General features: G+C 39.6%; 1 protein-coding gene across 1 annotated transcript in view; it reads right to left on the bottom strand.

Moving 5' to 3' along the window:
* The window catches only part of LOC117512090, an 86,899-nt gene extending 64,614 nt beyond the window's left edge, over positions 1–22,285 (bottom strand). The window contains exon 1 of the mRNA XM_034172051.1: positions 22,197–22,285. The gene's annotated coding sequence lies outside the window, so the exon portion shown is untranslated. The remainder of the gene's footprint in view (positions 1–22,196) is intronic.
* Between the last annotated feature and the right edge of the window lie 2,106 nt (positions 22,286–24,391).

The raw sequence follows: 24,391 nt of genomic DNA, 5'->3' as shown, positions 1-24,391 counted from the left end.
TCACTCTTGCCACTATCTTGCCACCCTGCCTGTAATCTCTTCTTCATTTCTCTACCACACTCTCCATTACATTCAACAGGTCACCCCAAGTATTTAAACTCATCATCTTACATCACCTCTACACCTTGAAACTGTACTGCTCCCCTCATTCACACCAGTGATCGGGAAGGGAAATAAGCCAATGAGACACGGTCCCCATTTTGTTGAAAGGTAATGAGACAATTTTATTTACAGTGGGACAATCGTTTAGTACGCTTGTTTACAGAGAGGAAAGTTCTGGAGTCATGAGCCCCCGTGCCCATTCTCCATAACCCAGGGATGAGAATGGGCAAAAAAAAAAAAACCCTGAAAATGGGAAGCCCTAGCCCAGGTTTTGAGAATTTTGGAGGCATTTCGGGTCTGCTAGAGAGACCTAATATCATGAATTTCCCTTTTATAGTATTTTTTTGTATATTGGGGTATGTAGAAACCTGACTATAATAAAAGAATCCATCTATGCAGACCTTCTTTCAGTGATGCCTGCCAAGTGCTATAGCATATGTAGTTACTATACATGCCACAGCATTGGACATATGTCACTGAACATACCAAAACTATTCTTCAAGTGCCTTTCCTTAACCGGCAATGAGCTCTGAAATATACTGGAAATTCATGCAAGTATGTTTAAATCATTTAAAGAGATTAAAACAACATTTGTAGTACAAAACTGTGACTTTATTAATATTTACATGTGAAATGTATGCTTACAAATTATTGCCCCATAATAAATTCCTAAAATCACACGATGTGAGATGGTACCCCGACTTATGCCAGTTACCATTGGAAAACCCCACAGGCATATACAGCGTAGTATCATGAAAAAGCACACATCTAGTGCAGCAGCTATACCGCAGTCTATGAAATTCATCAAAATAAAAAATAAAATTGATGCAGGTCAATTTCAGCATGCAGGCAAAAATATATCTTGCCATTTCTGAATGGTTTATCTATTAAAGAGTAAAAACTGAAGGAAATCAATTAGTAGGCCTGAAAGCAGTTTCTGTATGAATTTTTATATATGGGTCATTCCATTTGAAATCAACAGACCTTCCAGCTTGATGGTCTCAGAAGTACTTAGTTCTTTGATATTTTGTAGTCTGTGGTAGAAGAAGATAACAGCATTTGGTTTTAGCTCAATATCTCTCTCCGTTCAGATTTTATGGGGGTTTGAAAAAGGGGGCGTGTCAGCGTTAACCATCTATGGCCCGTTTGTGAGCATTTTCAACTGCTTTTATTTCAAAATTTAAACAAGATATTATGTCCATTGTTTCAGAATATGTTTATTATGTCTCAAATTCTTTGTAGAAAATACCCAAAGCATCATTAACCCCTTGTGGACTGTGCTGTTGCCAAACAAAAAGTGAAATTTGATCGATGTGGTCAGAAAATGAGCCATTTTAGGGGTGTATTTTCATACACTTCTAAAACAATGTAGGTTTTGGAGTTTCTCTCGCCTATTGAACACATAAAAGGCTATCCAAAAATGCATAGAGAACACAAATACTAATCTTGAATTCTGAGCAAAATTAACCCCTTACTGCCCAACTTGGTGGGCGGGGCCCTTTTTGGCCCATTATTTGACCATGTGGGTACCCTTAGATTTCCAAAATGAAGGTGTCATTTGAAAGCTCTTGATGAGTACTACAAAATAAAACCAAAGTAAACATGGAACAAACATCCCTTCATAGAAAACAATGACATGCTTTTTAAGAAAGAACATGTTTCAGCAGATCCCTGTGATGTACAGCAAATGTACACAAAATGTACATTGATGTTACATTAAATCACACATATGACTTTTTGAAATATACTGGTGGAACCTTAAACATGATGAATGTATTATCTTGCTGGACTTTGCAGAGAATTATTCCTTTATAGTGCAGGATGCAGCCCAGGGATACCACTGGGACAATTCCCACACCACTCTGCATCCCTTCACTGTGTACTACAAAGTGGATAATTCCTTGCAGTGCCTCAGCATTTGTGTAATTAGTGATCACTTAAAACATGACACCATTGCAGTTCACTACTTTCAGACTAAGGTTTTGCCACTGGTGCAGGCTGCAGTTCCCACTGAGATAAACAGAATCTTTTACTTCAGTGATGGTGCTGCTAGCCAATACAAAAATTTCAAGAATTTTTGCAACTTGATTCATCACTATGAAGATTTCGGGAGTGAAGCTTTGTGGCACTTCTTTGCCACTTCATATGGGAAAACCCCATGTGATGGAATAGGTGGTACTAGCGAGAGGCAGCCCGGCGAAGTCTGCAGGCCACAACTTCAGGCCACATCTTAACACCCCAGCATCTCTTTGAGTGGGCAAGTACAAACATTAAGGGCATTCTGACAATCTTTATTTCAACAGAGGATGTCAAGTCCCATGCAGTAAGTCAAACAAAGCGCTTTCAGGGGGCAAAAACTATACCAGGCACCAGGGATAACCACTGCTTCACTGTCACAGAAAATGGCACCATTCTTGTGAAGAGGGTTTCTGGAGGTGATGTGGGAGGATTTGAATGTGGAATCCCTATGCCAAAGGTCCTTGAACTTAGTGAATGTACCCCTGGTCAATATGTTGCTTGTCTGTATGATGGTCAGTGGTGGCTTGCAACCATCTTGGCACAGTCTGAAGAAAATGAGGATGTACAGGTGTCATTCATGCATCCACATGGCCCTGCAGCTAACTTTCACTGGCCATGGAGGGAGGACCTCTGCTGGGTGCCGCTGATCCATATTCTGTTCGTTAATGCCCCAAGCACCTTTGCCCTAGGGAGGAATTACACCCTTTCTCCCAATGATTTAGAGAAAATTGCAAGATGGTTCAAAACATTTAAGATAGGCTAACTTAAAATTGCTAGCCTCAGTCATTCTTGGTTTTGTTTAACCCAGAGACATTTTGGTCTAAAAACTGAGATTTTACACAATTTAATGTATTGTTTATTTGGCAAGAAAATAGATCAAATAATAAATAATATGATAGTAACTGGTGCATAACTATGGTCAAAGGCTTGTAAAAGTGTAGTTATGTTGAGTATTCACTAGAGGTGCACTGATCAGGATTTTTTAGGCCGATCACTGAAATTTTGATCGGCCGATACCGATCAAGTACATATTTGGATCATGCCCAAAATAAGAATATAGGTCTAATGTATAGGACTATTTTTGCATTAAAACTTAATGATGAAAACAAAAAACATGCATTCAAATAAAGACACTAGAATAAACTGCCAACTTTTGTTTTATTACACTGACATTGTTCTACCAGCAACCTTTTCTTTTCCATGTTTCATGTTGCTCAGGTTACAGCCTACAGAACGTTGAGAATGTAAAATACAGCCCTCATTCTATGGGGTTAAAATTTTCTCAATATTTGTAAATGCACACAGGGTGATCTACAAATAATCATTGATTTGCAAATGTGCTCAGATATCCACAAATGCAAATGTCATATTTGTAACTTGTAAATTGGTCTTTGCAAATAATGTTGTATTTACAAATATAAAACTTAATTTGTAAAAAAAAAAGAAAAAAAATTACATTTGTAAAACTGGAAATTGTATTTGTGAATTGAATTTCAGCATTTGTGGATCACCAATTACATGCATTCATCGCTTTCCTCTGTGACGTAATTTTGAGACACTCTTTTCGCGAAATCCACAGATCCACAAACAAATGCCTACTGATTCACAAATACACACATGCACACTGGATATCCACTACATGGCAGTGTGGTTCCATTCATTACACAGCAGTCTATTTAGATCTCTCAGAGCCATTTGACTCATTTTGACTTCTGATATGAGCTGGACAGACATGGACTACATTAGATGATGGCGACTGCTCTCCTTGTCCGTCCAGCTCACATCAGAAGTCAAAATGAGTTTACGTCACAGAGGAAAGAAAAAACAAAAATAAACAAAACGGTGTTTCACTTTGAAGTTATTAATTCAGACTGGACTCTATCATTCTAACTTGACTCAGAGAGCCGCGCAGCGTTTGGAGCTGTGTGAACAGAACGGAGGACGATTCTCATTTTTTTCTCGCAACAAGACAGGAGTCCCAGTTAGTAACTTTAATCCGCACAAACATGACTCACGATTGACATATTCAGGGATGAAAGTGGTGAAAAACAAAAAAAGCTGAAACCCAAAATTACCCCCCAACACCACCCACACAAAAATGTTTCAATTCTAGAAGCTCTGAAATGCAATCTGGGATTATTCCAGACGATAAACTGGAGTGAGTGCAGCATCCATTTAGGTGAGAAAAAACAAAACTTTCCTTATTAAAATTAATTCCAGTAGTATTCTGCTCTTACTAGGATGCAGCAGTTTTCTAGTTTGGCAGATAGTTCTGGAGAAAATCACTGAAGAAATTAACATATTGAAAATATGGTTTGACTGAAACAAACTGTCATTAAACTTAAATAAGACAGGGATGAAATGGAGGTGTAAGAGACACTAGATGTTCACAGGAAACATTTATTTCTGTATATATGTATTTATTTATTTATTTATGAATGTTCATTGTTAGTTGCTATTATATATTTTCTGTTGTGTTTCTATTCAGGTTCTTTTTGTCTCTTTTTCTAAAATTGTATATAATAAGCATTAGATTATTAATATATAAACAAAAATAAATTTAAGAAATATTACAATTTGAAAACAAATGCACCCGAACGTGATGACAGCCGCAAATGCATAATGCTAACTTTTAACATTGAAAATGCCATAGACATGCTAACGCGTTAACATCGCTCCCGTTTTTAAGTTATAAAATACATCAGATGTTTCAGAAGGCCATAACAGGTCGGTTTAACATAGAAAAGGTAAATAATACTCACAGACGTATGCTATTTAGGGTTTTAGCGGGGGAAAATTAAGAGAAAGAAAGAAAGTATAAACGAAGCAACAGATCGAAGCATTGCTTCAATCTGCGAACCACTGCTTCGATTGGTTCAAGGTTCAGAGCAAAGCCACGCTGCAGAAAAGTTGATCACGGACCCGCTGCAGGGTCTGTAATCAATGTAGAGAAATTATCATTTTCCTGACAAATACCCCCCAAAACAACTGTGCACTGTTGTGATCGGTCCTTTTGATCGGCGCATTTTGGCGATCACCGATCAAGGCGTGATCGGCCGATAATGATCGGTGGCCGATCGATCGTTGCACCTCTAGTACAACCCCTGGCAAAAATTATGGAATCACCGGCCTCGGAGGATGTTCATTCAGTTGTTTAATTTTGTAGAAAAAAAGCAGATCACAGACATGACACAAAACTAAATTCATTTCAAATGGCAACTTTCTGGCTTTAAGAAACACTATAAGAAATCAGGAAAAAAAATTTGTGGCAGTCAGTAACGGTTACTTTTTTAGACCAAGCAGAGGGAAAAAAAATATGGAATCACTCAATTCTGAGGAAAAAATTATGGAATCATTGAAAACAAAAGAACGCTCCAACACATCACTAGTATTTTGTTGCACCACCTCTGGCTTTTATAACAGCTTGCAGTCTCTGAGGCATGGACTTAATGAGTGACAAACAGTACTCTTCATCAATCTGGCTCCAACTTTCTTTGACTGCTGTTGCCAGATCAGCTTTGCAGATTGGAGCCTTGTCATGGACCATTTTCTTCAACGTCCAAAGATTTTCAATTGGATTAAGATCCGGACTATTTGCAGGCCATGACACTGACCCTATGTGTCTTTTTGCAAGGAATGTTTTCACAGTTTTTGCTCTATGGCAAGATGCATTATCATCTTAAAAAATGATTTCATCATCCCCAAACATCCTTTCAATTGATGGGATAAGAAAAGTGTCCAAAATAACAAACTTGTGCATTTATTGATGATGTAATGACATCCATCTCCCCAGTGCCTTTACCTGACATGCAGCCCAATATCATCAATGACTGTGGAAATTTACATGTTCTCTTCAGGCAGTCATCTTTATTAATCTCATTGGAACGGCACCAAACAAAAGTTCCAGCATCATCACCTTGCCCAATGCAGATTTGAGATTCATCACTGAATATGACTTTCATCCAGTCATCCACAATCCACGATTGCTTTTCCTTAGCCCATTGTAACCTCGTTTTTTTTTTTGTTTAGGTGTTAATGATGGCTTTCGTTTAGCTTTTCTGAATGTAAATCCCATTTCCTTTAGGCGGTTTCTTACAGTTCGGTCACAGACGTTGACTCCAGTTTCCTCCCATTCGTTCCTCATTTGTTTTGTTGTGCATTTTCAATTTTTGAGACATATTGCTTTAAGTTTTCTGTCTTGACGCTTTGATGTCTTCCTTGGTCTACCAGTATGTTTGCCTTTAACAACCTTCCCACGAGCAGATCTGATCTGATGCAGGTGTTAGTTTTGGGGATGAAAATTTACAGGGTGATTCCATAATTTATTCCTCAGAATTGAGTGACTCCATATTTTTTTCCCTCTGCTTGGTCTAAAAAAGTAACCGTTACTGATTGCCACAATGTTTTTTCCTGATTTCTTATAGTGTTTCTTAAAGCCAGAAAGTTGCCATTTGAAATGACTTTAGTTTTGTGTCATGTCTGTGATCTGCTTTTTTTCTACAAAAATTAAACAACTGAATGAACATCCTCTGAGGCCGGTGATTCCATAATTTTTGCCAGGGGTTATATTCACAAACTCCTACACGTGTGATTTAATGTAACATCAGTGTACATTTTGTGTACATTTGCTGTACATCACAGGGATCTGCTGAAACATGTTTTTTTCTTAAAAAGCATGCTATTGTTTTCTATGAAGGAATGTTTGTTCCATGTTTGCTTTGGTTTTATTTTGTAGTACTCATCAAGAGTGTAAGAGTGGAAATCTAAGGGTACCCACATGGTCAAATAATGGGCCAAAAAGGGCCCCGCCCACCAAATTGGGCAGAAAGGGGTTAATTTTGCACAGAATTCAAGATTAGTATTTGTGTTCTCTATGCATTTTTGGATAGCCTTTTATGTGTTCTATAGGCAAGGGAAACTCCAAAACCTACACTGTTTTAGAAGTGTAAGAAAATACACCCCTAAAATGGCTCATTTTCTGACCACGTCGAACAAATTTCACTGTTTGTTTGGCAACAGCACAGTCCACAAGGGGTTAATGATGCTTTGAGCATTTTCTGCAAAGTATTTGAGACATAATAAACATATTCTGAAATAATTAACATGATATCTTGCTTAAATTTCGAAATAAAAGCAGTTGAAAATGCTCACAAACAGGCCATAGATGGTTAACGCTGACACGCCCCCCTTTTCAAACCCCCATAAAATCTGAACGGAGAGAAATATTGAGCTAAAACCAATTGCTATTATCTTCTACTACCCCAGACTACAAAATACCAAAAAACTAAGTAATTCTGAGACCATCAAGCTGGGAGATGCCTCAATTTTGGGTGATTTCAAATGGAATGAACCATATATATATATACACACACACACATATATACACATATACGAGATCTATTAGACAATAAACCGACCTTTTTTTTTTTAACTATATGGATTTGAATGACGTGCGATTCCACCAATCATGCTTGAACCCTCGTGCGCATGCGTGAGTTTTTTCACGTGTGTCGGCGACGTCATTTCCGTGTGGGCAGGCCTTGAGTGAGATGTGGTCCCGCCCTCTCGGCTGAATTCCTTTGTTTCACACGCTGCTCCAGACGGCGCGCGTTGCTTTATCAAAATTTTTTCTGGACCTGTGAGGAATATCCGAGTGGATACTATCCGAGAAATTAAGCTGGTTTTCGGTGAAAAGTTTAACGGCTGATGAGAGATTATGGGGTGTTTCTGTCGGTGTAAGGACTTCCCACAGAGCGGGACGTCCTGCAGCGCTTCCAGGCCTGTTTCGACCTGAAAACATCCTAATTTAAGGCTTAATTCACCCAGGACGTCGTGAGAGAACAGAGAAGATTCAGAAGAGGCCGGCATGAGGACTTTATGCGGACATTCCACTGTTTAAGGACATTTTGTAATGAAAGACGTGCGCGCAAATTCACCGAGTCGTTTCTGTGACGACTCGGCGAATCTGTGTGCACCGCAACACGAAAAACACCTCCGTGTTGAAAACCATTTGTAAAATTCAGGCGGCTTTTGAAGGCTTTCAACAAGTGAGTAACTGAGAAATTGTTTAACAGCTTGGGCATGTTCCAACTTGCCCGTTAAGGTTTCCAACGGAGGTGTTTTTCCTGTTGTGACCCCCTGCGGTCGGGTACGGCCCGCACGTTCGTTCATTACAAAATGTCCGTTAACAATGGAATGTCAGAATAACCTCCTCATAAACTCTTCTGAAAGTTCTCTGTTCTCTGACGACTTCCTGGGTCAAAAGAGCCTGAAATGTGGAAGGTTTCAACTTGAAACGGCGAGACGCTGCCGCCTCGAAGCACAGATCGCCGTCAGGCGCCGTGGGCCGTCCTTACGGCGACACTACCAGACCAAAATCTCTCATCAGCCGTTGAAATTTTTACCGAAAACCAGCTGAATTAATCGAATGGTGTCCACTCAGTTGTGCCTTACAGCTTTGAAAAAATTTTTTTATCAAACAAAGCAGCAGTCTCTGAGCCATTCCTAAACAATGAAAAAAACCGACAAGAGGGTGGGCCACTCCTCACTCAAAGACTGCCCACAGGCGAATGACGTAACCGACAAGCGCGAAAAAACTCTCGCATACCCACGAGGGTTCAAGCATGTCTGATGTAATCACACGTGATTCAAATCCATATGGTTTTTGAAAAAAATAATAAGGTCGGATACTTTTCTAATAGACCTCGTATATATATATATACATACATATACATATATATATATATACACACACACATATATACATACATATACATATATATATATATACACACACACATATATACATACATATACATATATATATATATACACACACACATATATACATACATATACATATATATATACACACACACATATATACATACATATACATATATATACACACACACACACACACAACAAAAATATAAACGCAACACTTTTGGTTTTGCTCCCATTTTGTATGAGATGAACTCAAAGATCTAAAACTTTTTCCACATACACAATATCACCATTTCCCACAAATATTGTTCACAAACCAGTCTAAATCTGTGATAGTGAGCACTTCTCCTTTGCTGAGATAATCCATCCCACCTCACAGGTGTGCCATATCAAGATGCTGATTAGACACCATGATTAGTGCACAGGTGTGCCTTAGACTGCCCACAATAAAAGGCCACTCTGAAAGGTGCAGTTTTATCACACAGCACAATGCCACAGATGTCGCAAGATTTGAGGGAGCGTGCAATTGGCATGCTGACAGCAGGAATGTCAACCAGAGCTGTTGCTCGTGTATTGAATGTTCATTTCTCTACCATAAGCCGTCTCCAAAGGCGTTTCAGAGAATTTGGCAGTACATCCAACCAGCCTCACAACCGCAGACCACGTGTAACCACACCAGCCCAGGACCTCCACATCCAGCATGTTCACCTCCAAGATCATCTGAGACCAGCCACTCGGACAGCTACTGAAACAATCGATTTGCATAACCAAAGAATTTCTGCACAAACTGTCAGAAACCGTCTCAGGGAAGCTCATCTGCATGCTCGTCGTCCTCATTGGGGTCTCGACCTGACTCCACTTCGTCGTCGTAACTGACTTGAGTGGGCAAATGCTCACATTCGCTGCCGTTTGGCACGTTGGAGAGGTGTTCTCTTCACGGATGAATCCCGGTTCACACTGTTCAGGGCAGATGGCAGACAGCGTGTGTGGCGTCGTGTGGGTGAGCGGTTTTCTGATGTCAATGTTGTGTATCGAGTGGCCCATGGTGGCGGTAGGGTTATGGTATGGGCAGGCGTCTGTTATGGACGAAGAACACAGGTGCATTTTATTGATGGCATTTTGAATGCACAGAGATACCATGACGAGATCCTGAGGCCCATTGTTGTGCCATACATCCAAGAACATCACCTCATGTTGCAGCAGGATAATGCACGGCCCCATGTTGCAAGGATCTGTACACAGTTCTTGGAAGCTGAAAATGTCCCAGTTCTTGCATGGCCGGCATACTCACCGGACATGTCACCCATTGAGCATGTTTGGGATGCTCTGGACCGGCGTATACAACAGCGTGTACCAGTTCCTGCCAATATCCAGCAACTTCGCACAGCCATTGAAGAGGAGTGGACCAACATTCCACAGGCCAAAATTGACAACCTGATCAACTCTATGCGAAGGAGATGTGTTGCACTGCATGAGGCAAATGGTGGTCACACCAGATACTGACTGGTATCGCCCCCCCCCAATAAAACAAAACTGCACCTTTCAGAGTGGCCTTTTATTGTGGGCAGTCTAAGGCACACCTGTGCACTAATCATGGTGTCTAATCAGCATCTTGGTATGGCACACCTGTGAGGTGGGATGGATTATCTCAGCAAAGGAGAAGTGCTCACTATCACAGATTTAGACTGGTTTGTGAACAATATTTGAGGGAAATGGTGATATTGTGTATGTGGAAAAAGTTTTAGATCTTTGAGTTCATCTCATACAAAATGGGAGCAAAACCAAAAGTGTTGCGTTTATATTTTTGTTGAGTATTATATATATATATATATATATATATATATATATATATATATATATATATATATATACACACACACACACACACACACACAAACATATACACACAGACAAACAAATTTTTTTTAAGTTAGTGGCTTTGTATGGCGAAATAAACGGAACATGGAAACAAATTTTGACAAACATTCATATACAAACGGAGGTTTTGAAGCTCTGAATTTCAGTTCAGCATGTGTACGGTATAAATAACTGCATCACACTTAAAATTTCAGTGACTGCAAACACATTTTAATTGCATGAAAAGAATTATTGGACACACATCTAAGCACTGGATGTTTGGCCGTGGGCTCTGGGGCTGGCTGGACACGGGCAGATAAGTCCGTTTAGTATTAACTTTGGTGACATGTTTCTTCATCTTGCAGTGTTCTTACAAGGTTTTGTTGATGAAATCTAAACATAGCGTGCAGAGGGTTGTTACGGGGAGCTCAACCTTGTGGATGAATTCATTGAGTTGTGACGGTCCTTGTAGTCGTCTGAATGTGTTTGTTGTGCTGCTGTCTTAATGTGTGTTTTGTGTGTCCTGAGGACTCGGCCACCGGGAGCCGATGGTCCCGTTTCCTGTCCTGGGTGCTATAAAAGGGGGGAGTTCTGTTCTCTCCCGCGCTCTTCCTCCTACGGATCGCAGCGTGGGGAGCAGCCGCGTGCGCTTGGTCCTAGCTTGGTCCTCTGGCTTATTCCGCTACACCTTCCTTTCTTTTTCTTTTCTTTTTATAATAAATGCCCTACAAAGGGTTAAAAAGATCCGTGCTTCCGTGTGTGCCTCACTTTTTGTTGCGGCTTTTGAGCTGGGCCGTAACAGAGACTTACCTTTGTCCCGTCCACTCCAACCATGTCCAATTAAGACTATTTTTACTCCACTATCGATGTCTTTAACACAGTCTTCATCCTCGCTTTCTGTAATTTTCGTAGCTCAACAGACTACAACTTGCAGAAAATTAAAATGTCCACGTCTGGGTACTTTCGGTGACGTTCGATATTACAGAGATTCTGATTGGCTGAAAGTTCAGTTACAGAAAAAGTAACGAATGACATTGCGCGTTTTAGCTTGCACATATAATGAAAGGTTTAATTTGCAGACGGTCACGCTGCGCACCCCCCCCCCCCCCCCATTTGTCTCAACAGATTTACGCTGATCTCAGAAATGGTCCAGAAATCCAGAAAAAGTCGGAAATCTGCAGATCTACTGAGAATTCTCACCCCTGATAACCCCATTCAGGCTGGGGTTTGCATTCCAGCTCAAACCAGATTAAATCTGGATTGCTTTCTAGCTAGATTGTGTTCAGACCTGTTTTTCAAATCTGACTTAGCCTACTACCGCCTCATTCAGACTGGTGTTTGAAATCCAGCTCGAGCCACATCCTACACCAGACTGGAACATTTGGGCTCTGTGCTATTTAGAGCAGAAAATAAATTGGAAAGGGATACCTAACAATAACTGATACATTTTATCCAAGAGACTTCTCTGACTTGAGTCTAATTCCTCAACATCGATACAGAATTCTGACTTACCTGGTTTTCCAAAGGTTGTCACAAGTGGCCATTTCAGTAATAAAGCCACAGAGTATATTTATAACTAGAGCACCATGCTCGTACAGCACCAACACTGGTTTCCAATTCCACAAAACTTTACCTTGGAAAAAAATTCCAAGGAGAAAGTCCTGTTAGAAGTGCCTTTTCACAGCTAAATTAGCTGTGATCAAATGTCATGAGTATGTATTTAGTTCATGCACTTGAATCTAAGTTTGTTCGTGGTATTGTCAGGGGGTTTTTTTTCTAATTTTTTGGTTTCTGAATTCTTTTTCAGATCATTTTCACAAAACATTGGTTATCTCTGCTATGCACAATTTGTTATTGCTTTATGGCACTTGATTTCCGACTGATAACTAGAAGATAAACCAACAGGTAGAAAATTAGAACCTCCATCCAATTTTGGTGGTGCAGGTAAATCCATAACAGAAAAATCAAAGTGACAGCGGCACTTTTGATTAAGATATCGCAAAATGTAAACCAAAAGGGCTCTTCAACGTTAAGTTCAAATGTCCACAAAATCCACAATCGGGATTTGATCCGGTGTCGCTGACCGAACAGTGTCCCCTAAAAATACCCCCCCCCCCCCCCACCTTCACTGCACATGCGTCATTTCAGAGTGTCAGCAGCAATTCACTGATTATCACCTTGTTTCTGCTTAAAACTGCACTCCAGTCATCATCTACCTCAGCAACAGAAATCTGAAGCTTTTATACAACAATCATTTCTACATAAATTCGCCATTATTTCATAATAAAAGACGGGGGACTGACGAGAGTGTGACAGCAGCACACCTGAGTCTGACCTTCTGCTTCGCATACATCATTTTGGAGCGTCAGCAGTGATTCACTGATTATTAGGGTTGGGTATCAAGAACCAGTTCTTTTCGGGTATTGTTAAATTATTCGATCCACCAATATCAATAGTCTTTTTGCTTAACGATTCCCTTATCCGTCCTTCAGAGCGTCTGTTTTTGAGGGTGTTTGTCGGGAAAATGATCATTTCTCGACGTTGACTGCTGACCCTGCAGCGGCTCTGTAATCAACTGCTTCTGCAGCTTGACTTCACTTTGAAGCGTGAACCAATGAAGCAATGCTTCGATCCACTGGCTTGTGGATTCTTTGATTCGCTGCTCTTCAGAAGCGGCAAGTCCACTTTAACGCCTCTCAAAGTCATTAAAATATGTCAATCGTGAGTCTCTTTTGTGTGTATTAAAGTCACTAACTGGGACTCTTGTTGCAGTCAAGAAACGAGAATTGTCCTCCGTTCCATTGGCAAAGCTCCAAATGCTGCGTGGATCTCTGCTGAGACAGAGTCCGGTCGGACTTAACTTCAAAATGAATTGATGCTTTGAGAGCCGAAATCTGTAACTTTCAAATGGGTGGTGATATATCATGTTTCAGTAGGCCACTGTTTTTTTATTTAAGGTAAGATGTATTATCCAAAAACGGACAAAAATTAAGTTTCTTTATCCAAAAATCCCTTCGGGAGGAAAATTACAGCCCTTTTTAGGGTAGGGGTTAAAGGGGCCAAAACAGTGACATAGTCAAAATGTGGATTTTGACCTTTGAATATCTCAGTAAGCCTCACTGAGCTTACGGTATATGAATGTATGGATGGAGTTCTCCCATTTAGTGTTATATTTTTTCAAGGCTAACTGAGGGCTTCAAGTCACAACTTTTGGCATTTTGAACTACATTTGGAACCCTCCCAGGGCCTGTGCCCTGAATAAGCCTTGCTCATTTATGCATATTTGGATACACTGGAACAAATTCTTTCCAAATTTGCATAAATGGCGGTTGCTTAGTTAGGGCACTTTTGCACGATATTTGGTGATTTTCATTTGGCCATATCTCGGTGTCCCCCTATGGATTTAAGTGAAACTTGTTTTATTATGTTCCTCTGTATCTCTACTATTCATGATAAAGATATCAAGGAGAGTCAGCAGCAATTCACCGTGTATCTCCTCGTTTCTGTTTAAAACTGCACTCCAGTAATCATCTTTCTCAGCAACAGATATCTGAAGCTTTTGTACAACAATCATTTCCACATAAATTCGGCATTTTTTCAAAATAAGACATGGGAGCAACCAGAGCACGATAGCAGCACGTCTGAGTGTAAGTCTGACTCTCTACACCCAAAGCGACCAAAGGGAATAATGTGATTATTAACCATCAGATGACAAAGTAAAACCTCTTAAAATCATCCTAAATTTTTGAATTCTAGAAGCTCTGAAATGCAATCTGGGGCTATTCCAAACAATAAACTGCAGTGAGTGCAGCATCCGTTTTGGTAAGAAAAAAAAAAAAACAAAAAAAAACAACGTTCCTTATTCAAATTCATTCCAGTAGTATTCTGCTCTTACTAGGATGCAGCAGTTTTCTAGCTTGGCAGATAGTTCTGGAGGAAATCACTGAAGAAATTAACAAACTGAAAATATGGTTTGACCGAAACAAATTGCCATTAAATGGAAATAAAACAGGGATGAAGTGGAGGTGTAAGAGTCACTAGGTGTTCACAGGAAACAGTTATTTATTTCTATATTTATTTATTTTTATGTTCATTGTTAGTTGGTTGTGTTTTTAATCAGGTGCTTTGTCTCTTTCTCTAAAATTGTATTGTACCATTATTAGTTATTATTACTATTAGTGTTGTTGTTGCCATTATTATTAATATAAACAAAAATAAATTTAAAAAAAAATATTACAATTTGTAATACATTTGACTCTTTTACGATAAACGCTGAGCCATTAATTATTATACAGAAAACAAATGCACACAAACTGATAGAGATACAGTGCTGAGAGTGCTGAGATACATCTACAACTGTTTCAGAAGACCATAACAGGTCGGTTTAACATAAATAAAGGTAAATATTACTCACAGACATATGTTCTTTGGGGTTTTAGCGTGGAAAAATTAAGATAAAGCGAAATAAATCAAATAACCAATGAAGCGGAAAGTCGAATCAATGCTTCATTGATTCAAGCTTCAAAGAAGAGCCACGCTGCAGAAACGGTTGATTACAGAGCCTGAAAGAGTTCTGTAATCAACGTATTGAAATGATCATTTTTATAAGAGTCAGGCAGGCTGTGATAGTGACCAACCCAGATTTTGCTCAAACTTTGGAAACTAGATGCACCCTCCACCAAACGAACATACACCAAAAAATATGGCCAAATTCCCTACAGTGACCTCACCAGGGGTCATCAAAGTTTACACCCAGTATGGCCTAAAACTGGAATTTGGTGAACAAGGAAGTTTTAGACAGCTCTTAAATGAAATGCATTCAATCCCCCAAAGTACTTTTGTGATCTAAGTATTATAGGAGGACAGTTCTTCAGAATAATCACTAATTTGGGTTGGGGGATTGAACACATTGACTATAGGGGGTGCTTCAAGTTGGCGAATTTCCAGAAATACTCATATTTGTGAAGGCTATTACTCAATACGCGTTTAATCCCCCAGCAAGATTTGTGTTAGAAAAGGCAATACTTACCCTCTTTAAAAAAAAAAAAAAAAAAATCAGTTGGGGATTGTACGTGTTGGCCACCAGGCGGCGCCAAAGTGGTCAAGTTTGGGTGTTTCATACAACTCTGGCACACTCTGGTGGCCAACGTGTTTAATGAATAATCATAAACTTTGCATTTTTCAGAAGATTAACATGTATCAGGGGTCGAATTAGTACGTGCATGTGCTAGTTTGTGCACGTATTATTTGAGCGGTGCATGTAATTTTATACTGCACTAGCACTGGTGCAAGTAACTTTATCCAAGTTTTATCAACTATAAACACCTAGAATGAACCAATAAAGGAATAAATAAGGAAAAAAAAAAAAAACAATTTCCAGTGTGTTGTTGGGGGAGGTGATGGTTTAGTGGTTAAGGTGTTGGGCTTGAGTGCAGAAGATCATGGGTTCAAATCCCCGCCTGACTGGAAAATCACTAAGGGCACTTGGGCAAGGCCTTTAATCCCCTATTGCTCCCGGTGTGTAGTGAGCGCCTTGTATGGCAGCACCCTGACATCGGGGTGAATGTGAGGCATTATTGTAAAGCACTTTGAGCGTCTGATGCAGATGGAAAAGTGCTATATGCAGTCCATTTGTTGTCTTCGTCTTCCCTGCGTTTTATGACTCTCACACACGGAGCAAGTTGCTGTGCTCTATTTGTTGTGGAAAGCTGACAAACATCGCCAGCGGCGCAGTCCCTGGGTTCACAACATCCTCATGAGATGTTCCCAACTAGGGAATTTTCACTGCTGCAGGAGCTCCAATTTGAGGACCTCCTGTCCCGTTTACGCGTGTACGTGTAAACAAAGAAAAAAAAAAAACAAAAACTGGCTGCTGCTGTAGTTCCTCACTCTCTCTCCCCTCAAACTCTGTCATAATTGTGTTATAAACCAGTCAACATTTGTTTCATTATACATCTGTGTAGTTAATAAATAAAATAATCTTCACGGACGATTCGTTCGCACGTGCAAAAAAATAAAAAACTGTCTGCCGCTGATGCTGCTCTCCCCTCAAACTCTTCCCAGAGAGGAAGAGTCTGACACATCAGAGGAGGAGTTTTAAGGTTGATATAAGACTGACTTTTGGTTGTGCACGTAACTTTTTTGATGCAAGTAATTTTTTTTGTTACTAGTACCAGTGCAAGTAGGTTAAAAAATGTATTTCGACCCCTGTGTATTGTGTTAATATCCACTGAAACATCTTTGGGGGGTATCTCAATAAGCTCACAATGTACATCTACAATGTTGAGGTTTGGTCACCTTGAAGCACCAGATTACACACTAATGTGAAGTTTTGAAACGAAATTATTGTATGGCCTTGCCTTATAATATAAAGCGCCTTGGGGCAACTGTTTGTTGTGATTTGGCGCTATATAAAAAAATTGATTGATTGATTGATTGATTGATGCTTAATTACCCAAAACATTGCATGTGCATGATAAAACAATGCCTGTGCTACACTACTAGTATAAGTATTTACTTGTGTATTCCACAAATACAGATTAGAAAGTTGAAAGCATGAGATGTTGGATAATGGTCATCGGAAGCACAGCCAAGTGACAGAGATCTCTGTCCATTGCAAAGCAGCTATTTGTAGCCAGCCACACTAGTAATGTCCAATCAGCACATGTTTTTGGCATTTTACAGGTTGCAATTCTTCCAGTATATAGACCAATGATGACCACTATCTGGGCTATTTTGCTAGGCCTAGGCACAAATGAAAGCTTTCAAGATTGCTACCCACCATTTTATCTTCTTCATGTATTACCAATAATGCTTACATCACCATGTGGAAAAACAGCCGAATCCCGTGCCAACGCATACAATCCCCCACTAATTTTTTTTGTTGTTTTAAAGAGGGTAAGTCGTGCCCTTTCTAATACAATAACTAGAAGCACTCAGAGAGTGCAAACCTCCGCCAAGGCCATGGGGTCACTGACGCCATAACATCTGTGATTCTTAGACTACAGGCACTTATGTCCTTTGATCATATTGTATGAAAAACAGAAAAAAGGGGAAATTTCACACTTTTATAGTTATCTTTACAATGAAAGTGTTTTAAGAAATTTGTTCTAGTAGTCTGATGACTTTTTCACCTTTTTTTCAGCATCATTATATGCAAATATTGCCGTTTTGTGCTTGTCCCACACCCAGACTTTTGATCTTCAATGATAAAAATGAATGGTAAAGAAACATTTTTTCTAATGTTTTAAAATATCTCTGAATAAAATATCAGTAAAATAATCAAAACATAATTGGGGTATTCAATGTCATACAACTGTTGTGATTTTTTTAAACAAAATGTAGTTGTCCCACACTATTGCTGTAATTTCCACCACAACACTGTAATGTCCCTTAACAGTTTGTATGAAAGATTGTTTGGGTAGATTGTATGGAGATAAACAGTGACATCAGAGCACATGTATATAGCGCCAAATCACAACAAACAGTTGCCCCAAGGCGCTTTATATTGTAAGGCAATGGTGTGGTGGAAATTACATTTACAAGGCCAATAGTGCCCGTAGTTAAAGAATCACCCCTACACGCCGTGGAATCATTGAACCTAAAAAAGTCTAACAATGATGTTTGCTCAGTAGTAAAAAAAAGTTTCATCTGCTGTGACTGGATAGCATGTATCCTTAGCGGTTGGCATCACAGTTTATTGCAACTTGCACCTTTCCCAGAAGCTACTGTCATCTGAGCACTGATATTGATATTGCATGTGCTTATAGACAAAAACAAGTAAGAGACAAAATTCAATTTATTATTCAACTAAACTGCAAATATATGAATTTTTTAACATTTACGAAACACTTCTTTAAACAAGACCATAGGGTCACTGACCCTAAAGAGATTCCCTCCTTGGCACAGTGATCTATTTCTTTTTGTCTTTCTCTAAAATTGTATATAATAATCATTAGATTATTAATATATAAATAAAAATAAATTTAAGAAATATTACAATTTGAAAACAAACACACCCGAACGTGATGACAGCTGCAATTGCTTAATGCTAACTTTTAACATTGAAAATGCCATAGATATGCTAACGCGTTAGCATCGGGATCAGGATCGGGATCCGGATCACCACTAAAATTTAATCACTTGTTCCTCTTGTCATTTCCAACCACTCCACAAAATTTCAACAAAAATGAATTTAAGAAATATTACAATTTGAAAACAAATGCACCCGAACGTGATGACAGCTGCAACTGCTTAATACTAACTTTTAACACTGAAAATGCCAAAGACATGCTAACGCGTTAGCATCGGGATCTGGATCGTGATCCGGATCACCACTAAAATTTAATCACTTGTTCCTGTTGTCATTTACAACCACTCCACAAAATTTCATCAAAATCCATTCAAAACGTTTTGAGTTATCCTGCTGACAAACAGACAAACAAACAAACACGACCGAAAACATAACCTCCTTGGCGGAGGTAAAAATCTTGCTGGGGGATTAAACGCATATTGAGTAATAGCCTTCACAAATATGAGCATTTCTGAAAATTCGTCAACTTGAAGCACCCCCTATAGTCAACGCGTTCAATCCCCCAACCCAGATTAGTGATTAAAAAGCTGTCCAAATCTTTCCTGTTCACCAAATTTCAGTTTAAGGCCATTCTGGGTGTTAACTCTGATGACCCCTGGTGAGGTCATCGTATGGAATTTGGCCAAAATTTTTGTTGTATGTTTGTTTGGTGGAGGGTGCATCCAGTTATCAAAGTTTGAGCTAAATCTGAGTTGGTCACTATCACAGCACCATGTAAACTGCCTGATTCTTATAAAAATGGGCTCTTAAAGAAAAACAGGGGTGAAAACATAACCTCTGCCCAACTTTGTTGGCTGAGGTAAAAATAGTGTATTTATAAATACTAATTACAAGATTATTTGATGTCAACACACCAAGCCTACTATCCTATGCTGCAGCATGCCTATTAGAGATCTGTGATTCAGGCTTTGTGAATCCATCGAGAAAATGGGAACAGAATACAGCAGAAGCATGATCATTTGCAAGAAGAACGGAAATAAACTTGCTGATTTTCAGAACAACTTTCCATGTATAGGTACAGACTGTGGACGTCTGACGTCAAATCGTGCAGATTTTTTTTTATTTTTTTTTTCGAACACTTATTTTGCACAGATGAGGATTATGTGGGGAAAACTCAGAGGGGAAGAACTTCTCTGCATACAACAAACTTTCTAGACTGGATCCTACACAGGTGCTCCTGGTGCGCAGTTAGTGAAGAGAGAAATAGTCAGATTTTGAACTGTGTGCCACTAAAAACCAGGAACTTCTTGGCTGGTCCTGACATCGAAGAACAAGAAGGAAGTGATCACAGTGCCGAAACCATTATCTTAATAGCCCCGTTAATTTATGGATTTTTACAGGATACTGACAGCCCCATTTCCACCGAGTGGTTCAGGTCGGAGCTGCACCATGTTTTCGGTGTCAGAACGGTTATTCTTGCCGGCAGAATCCTTTTGATCGGCAGGTGGAAACACTTATATTGACGAGAGCGGTGTCTGTAGATTCTCCACTTGACATGGAGGCAAAACTGACTATTTTCACATAATTTTTTTATTTTGTTGTGGATCATGGGACTTTTGTTGCGTGCAGACTGAGACGTTAGGAGCGGATGAGGCGCTGCGAGTCTTAACTTGCGCGCAAAGCGGCTCGCAGTGGAACAAGAGGATCCATTCACAGCAGAGACTCGAACCATCATGGACTTTTCTTGAACCAGGACAACGAATTAAATTATTTTCAGACATTGTTCTGTAAAGATGGATAAGTTTTCAGATGATCTCACTGAAATGGACAGGTAAGAGTCTATTATTTACTCCATGTGAATGGTTTTAATATTTAAGAATAATGTGTTACACTACTAACGTACAGTACACTAACTATTCAAGAAGGAAACAATATTTATTTTAAAAATACCTGATATTTTCAGTCACTGGTGACATTTTTCAGATTTGAATATACCTGTTTTTTAAATAAAAATCCACACCATCACTTTTTTCCTGATGTCACAGATAGTGAAACTTTTTTATTTATTTATTTAAATCAGTTGATTAGACCAAAGAGCTGGCAAAAACAAAAGTATCACCTCCACTGGCATCCCAAAATCGTATGCTTTATTTATTTATTTAGTTATTTATAATCACATTCTGTGTTCTGAACTCTGCCAATACAGTCACTGTTGTCAGAATGAAGGTTTTCCTCCAAGGTTTCGTCTTCCTCATTGTCATCTCAATAGGGCTCAAAACCAAAAGGCTGTGTCCTCCACAGCTTATTCAGACACATTCAGTATGGACTTAAAAAAAGAGCTCCACACTAAAAAAAAATAAAATAAATAAAAATCGTCCAAAGACAGCTCAACCTCCGCTGTGTTTACAATTGATTTGGGCTTGAATCAGCAGGTGCCCTTCTGGTGATGGCGTAGCAAGAATATGGCTGCGGCTGAGGGCTGAAATAGAGCGCAGGGTTCAGACAGCTGGTCTTTATCCTTCATCTGTACACTTATCAACTTTTATGGTTCCCGATTTTTAAAAATATCAGCATTTTATCATTTTTAGTGATTATATGTGCACATTTTTTGGTGTCACCTACACTCTGAGGTGCAGGGGCAGACCAACAGGAGTGAGAGCTAGGAACACCCCCGCACCCACCCCCAATCCCCTTAAATATGCAATGTGGGCATGATGTCCAACAATTATAGGTGGCTGTAAGAAAATGGTAAGTTGGGAGTCCTTTTGGTCATATTCAACAAACAAGTGTGTTACCAAAGAAGGACTGATATATAAATTTATCATGCACAGTCACAAATGATGGTCTAGTGGTTAAGGCATTGGGCTTGAGACCAGAAGATCCTTGGTTCAAATCCCAGCCTATCTGGAAAATCACTAAGGGCCATTTGGGCAATGTGAGGCATTATTTGTAAAGCGTCTGATGCAGATGGGAAAAGCGCTATAAAAATGCAGTCCATTTAACTTTCTAATGCTCCATATTGTATAAAAAGGAATACAATGTTAAAATACCAAGTTATGCCAGGAAATAAATCAAACTCAAAAGATGGGAAATTTTCAAACTAAGGTCCGACATCATGGCAGTCTGTCTGAGGCACAGCAGCATAATGAGCATGCAAACATGTCTACCCCAAGTATACAATGATTAGCGCTGATGATAGGAACAAGAATGCAGAGATATATTTCAGAAGAACTGTTCACAAATGCTTGTATCTTGTTTTCTAAAATCACGGGGGTTACGAATGACTCATATCTGGGTACTTTACAGTATGCAGAACCCTTGCAGACATGCTAATGTTAGCTAGCAAGCGCCGAGTTCGCTAGCAGTGGTCAACCTGCATTTTCTCGATGCATTGTTTTTAAGTTAAACTATATGAACAGAGCTTTTAAAAAATCTATTCAAAACGCAAAACTACAATTACCTTTGTTTCGATATCCGACGAAACACCACGAACAATTAAAACAGTAACACAGCAGCAGCCATGTTAGCTGTGATAGCGAAGCGTTGACCCAAACAATAGCAAAGAGCAGAATTAACAGCCAATCAGTGAGCGAAGTGTTCGTGATTGACTTTGAAATCAGCAAATCAGTGTTCGCGGATTTACGTCTGCAAGCTCGACGGCGGGCAGTGACGGACAACGGTTTTTGAGAAAAGTGTTGATAGTTCATGTATTTATCTGCCATGCAAAGGAACATACCTATAGCTAAACGGTTTTTAAAGCATCCCGTGAAGAGCATCCAGGCTATTATGAAGGGAGATATGAATGAATGGCCAATATTTGTGACCAAAACGTTCAGAGATAGAAAAATTAATGGTTCCCCATTACTGCGTTCTAGCACGGTGAAACGTTAATTTTAAATCGTAATAACAGAAGACACAGAGGTCATGACATCATTGATTTTTATACAGGAGAAAGAACATTTTGATATTATCCAACTAAATTAAGAAAATGATTTATGTGTTTGTTTGAAACATCACATGGTAGAAACATATCTGCTGCAGGAATGTATAATGCAATCGAAAAGTATTCACAGCGCTTTTTACATATTTTGTTACGTTACAGCTTTATTCCAAAATGAAGTAAATTCATTTTCTTTTCCCTCAAAATCCTACTTACAACACCCCATAATGACAACATGAAAAAGTTTGTTTTTTTATGTTTTGCAAATTTATTAAAAATAAATAACTCATATCCACCTAAGTATTCAAACCCTTTGCTCAATACTTTGTTGATGCACCTTTAGCAGCAATTACAGCCTGAAGTCTTCTTGAATATGATGCCACAAGCTTGGTGCACCTATCTTTGGGCAGTTTTGCCCATTCCTCTTCACAGCACCTCTCAAGATCCATCAGGATGAATGGGGAGAGTCGAGGCACCGCCATTTTCAGATCTCTCCAGAGATCTTCAATGAGATTCAGGTCTGGACTCTGGCTGGGCCACTCAAAGACAGAGTTGTCCTGAAGCTAGGGATGGGTGGATCGATCCTAATATCGATAATATCGATACCACCGCTGGTATTGATATTGAACGATCCTCGTGTAAAATTATTGATACTCAAGCTTTTTTTCTCTCCGACACGCACTGACTGCTGCGCACGCAGATTCATCAAAGTCTGTTCTCTGTAAGAGCAGCACTGCGCTGTCTCACACAACACAGAGCAGCACACCCTTGTGTTGTGGTTTGTCAGCCCTCTACATCAGGAGATTTTAAGTTGTGTTGAGTGATTTTTTTTAAACAAAAATGTTGATTGTGATAATAAAGTATTTTGTTGTCACGTACAATGTTTGGCGAAATTCTATCCTAAGTCTTTTGGATCCGTTGTCTCTATGAAGCTTAAATATGAAAAAGTATTGGTATCAGTATTGATATCGGCGATACTGGGCCTGTATTTTCTTGGTATCGGATCAATACCAAAATTCCCGGTATCGCCCACCTCTACCTGAAGCCACTGATGTCTTGGCTGTGTGCTTAGGGTCATTGCCCAGCTGAAAGAACCATCCCCCCAGTCTGAGATCAAGAGCACTCTGGAGCAGGTTTTCATCCAGGATCTCTCTCTACACTGCTGCATTCATCTTTCCCTGAATCCTGACTAGTCTCCCAGTTCCTGCTGCTGAAAAACATTCCTACAGCATAATGCTGCCACCATCATGCTTCACTGTCGGGATGGTGCCAGGTTTCCTCCAAACATAATGCCTGGCATTCACACCAAAGAGTTCAACCTTATCTCATCAGACCAGAGAATTTTGTTTCTCTTGGTCTGAGAGTCCTTCAAGTGCCTTTTGGCAAATTCTAGGTGGGCTGCCATGTGCCTAAGGAGTAGCTTCCATTTGGCCACTCTACCATACAGGCCTGATTGGTGGATTGTTGCAGATGACTGTCCTTCTGGAAGGCTCTCCCCTCTCCACAGAGGAATGCTGGAGCTCTGACAGAGTGACAATCAGGTTCTTGGTCATCTCCATGATTAAGGCTCTTCTCCCCCAATCACTCAGTTTAGACGGGCGGCCAGCTCTAGGAAGAGTCCCGGTGGATCTGAACTTCTTCCATTTATGGAAGATGGAGGCCAGTGCCCTCATTGGGACCTTCAAAGCAGTAGAAATGTTTCTCTACCATTACCC

This window comes from Thalassophryne amazonica, chromosome 6, assembly GCF_902500255.1.
Source record: "Thalassophryne amazonica chromosome 6, fThaAma1.1, whole genome shotgun sequence".
In the NCBI taxonomy this organism is placed as follows: domain Eukaryota; kingdom Metazoa; phylum Chordata; class Actinopteri; order Batrachoidiformes; family Batrachoididae; genus Thalassophryne; species Thalassophryne amazonica.
The sequence above is the reverse complement of the archived record's forward strand: the minus strand, read 5'-3'. Positions and strand labels throughout refer to the sequence as shown.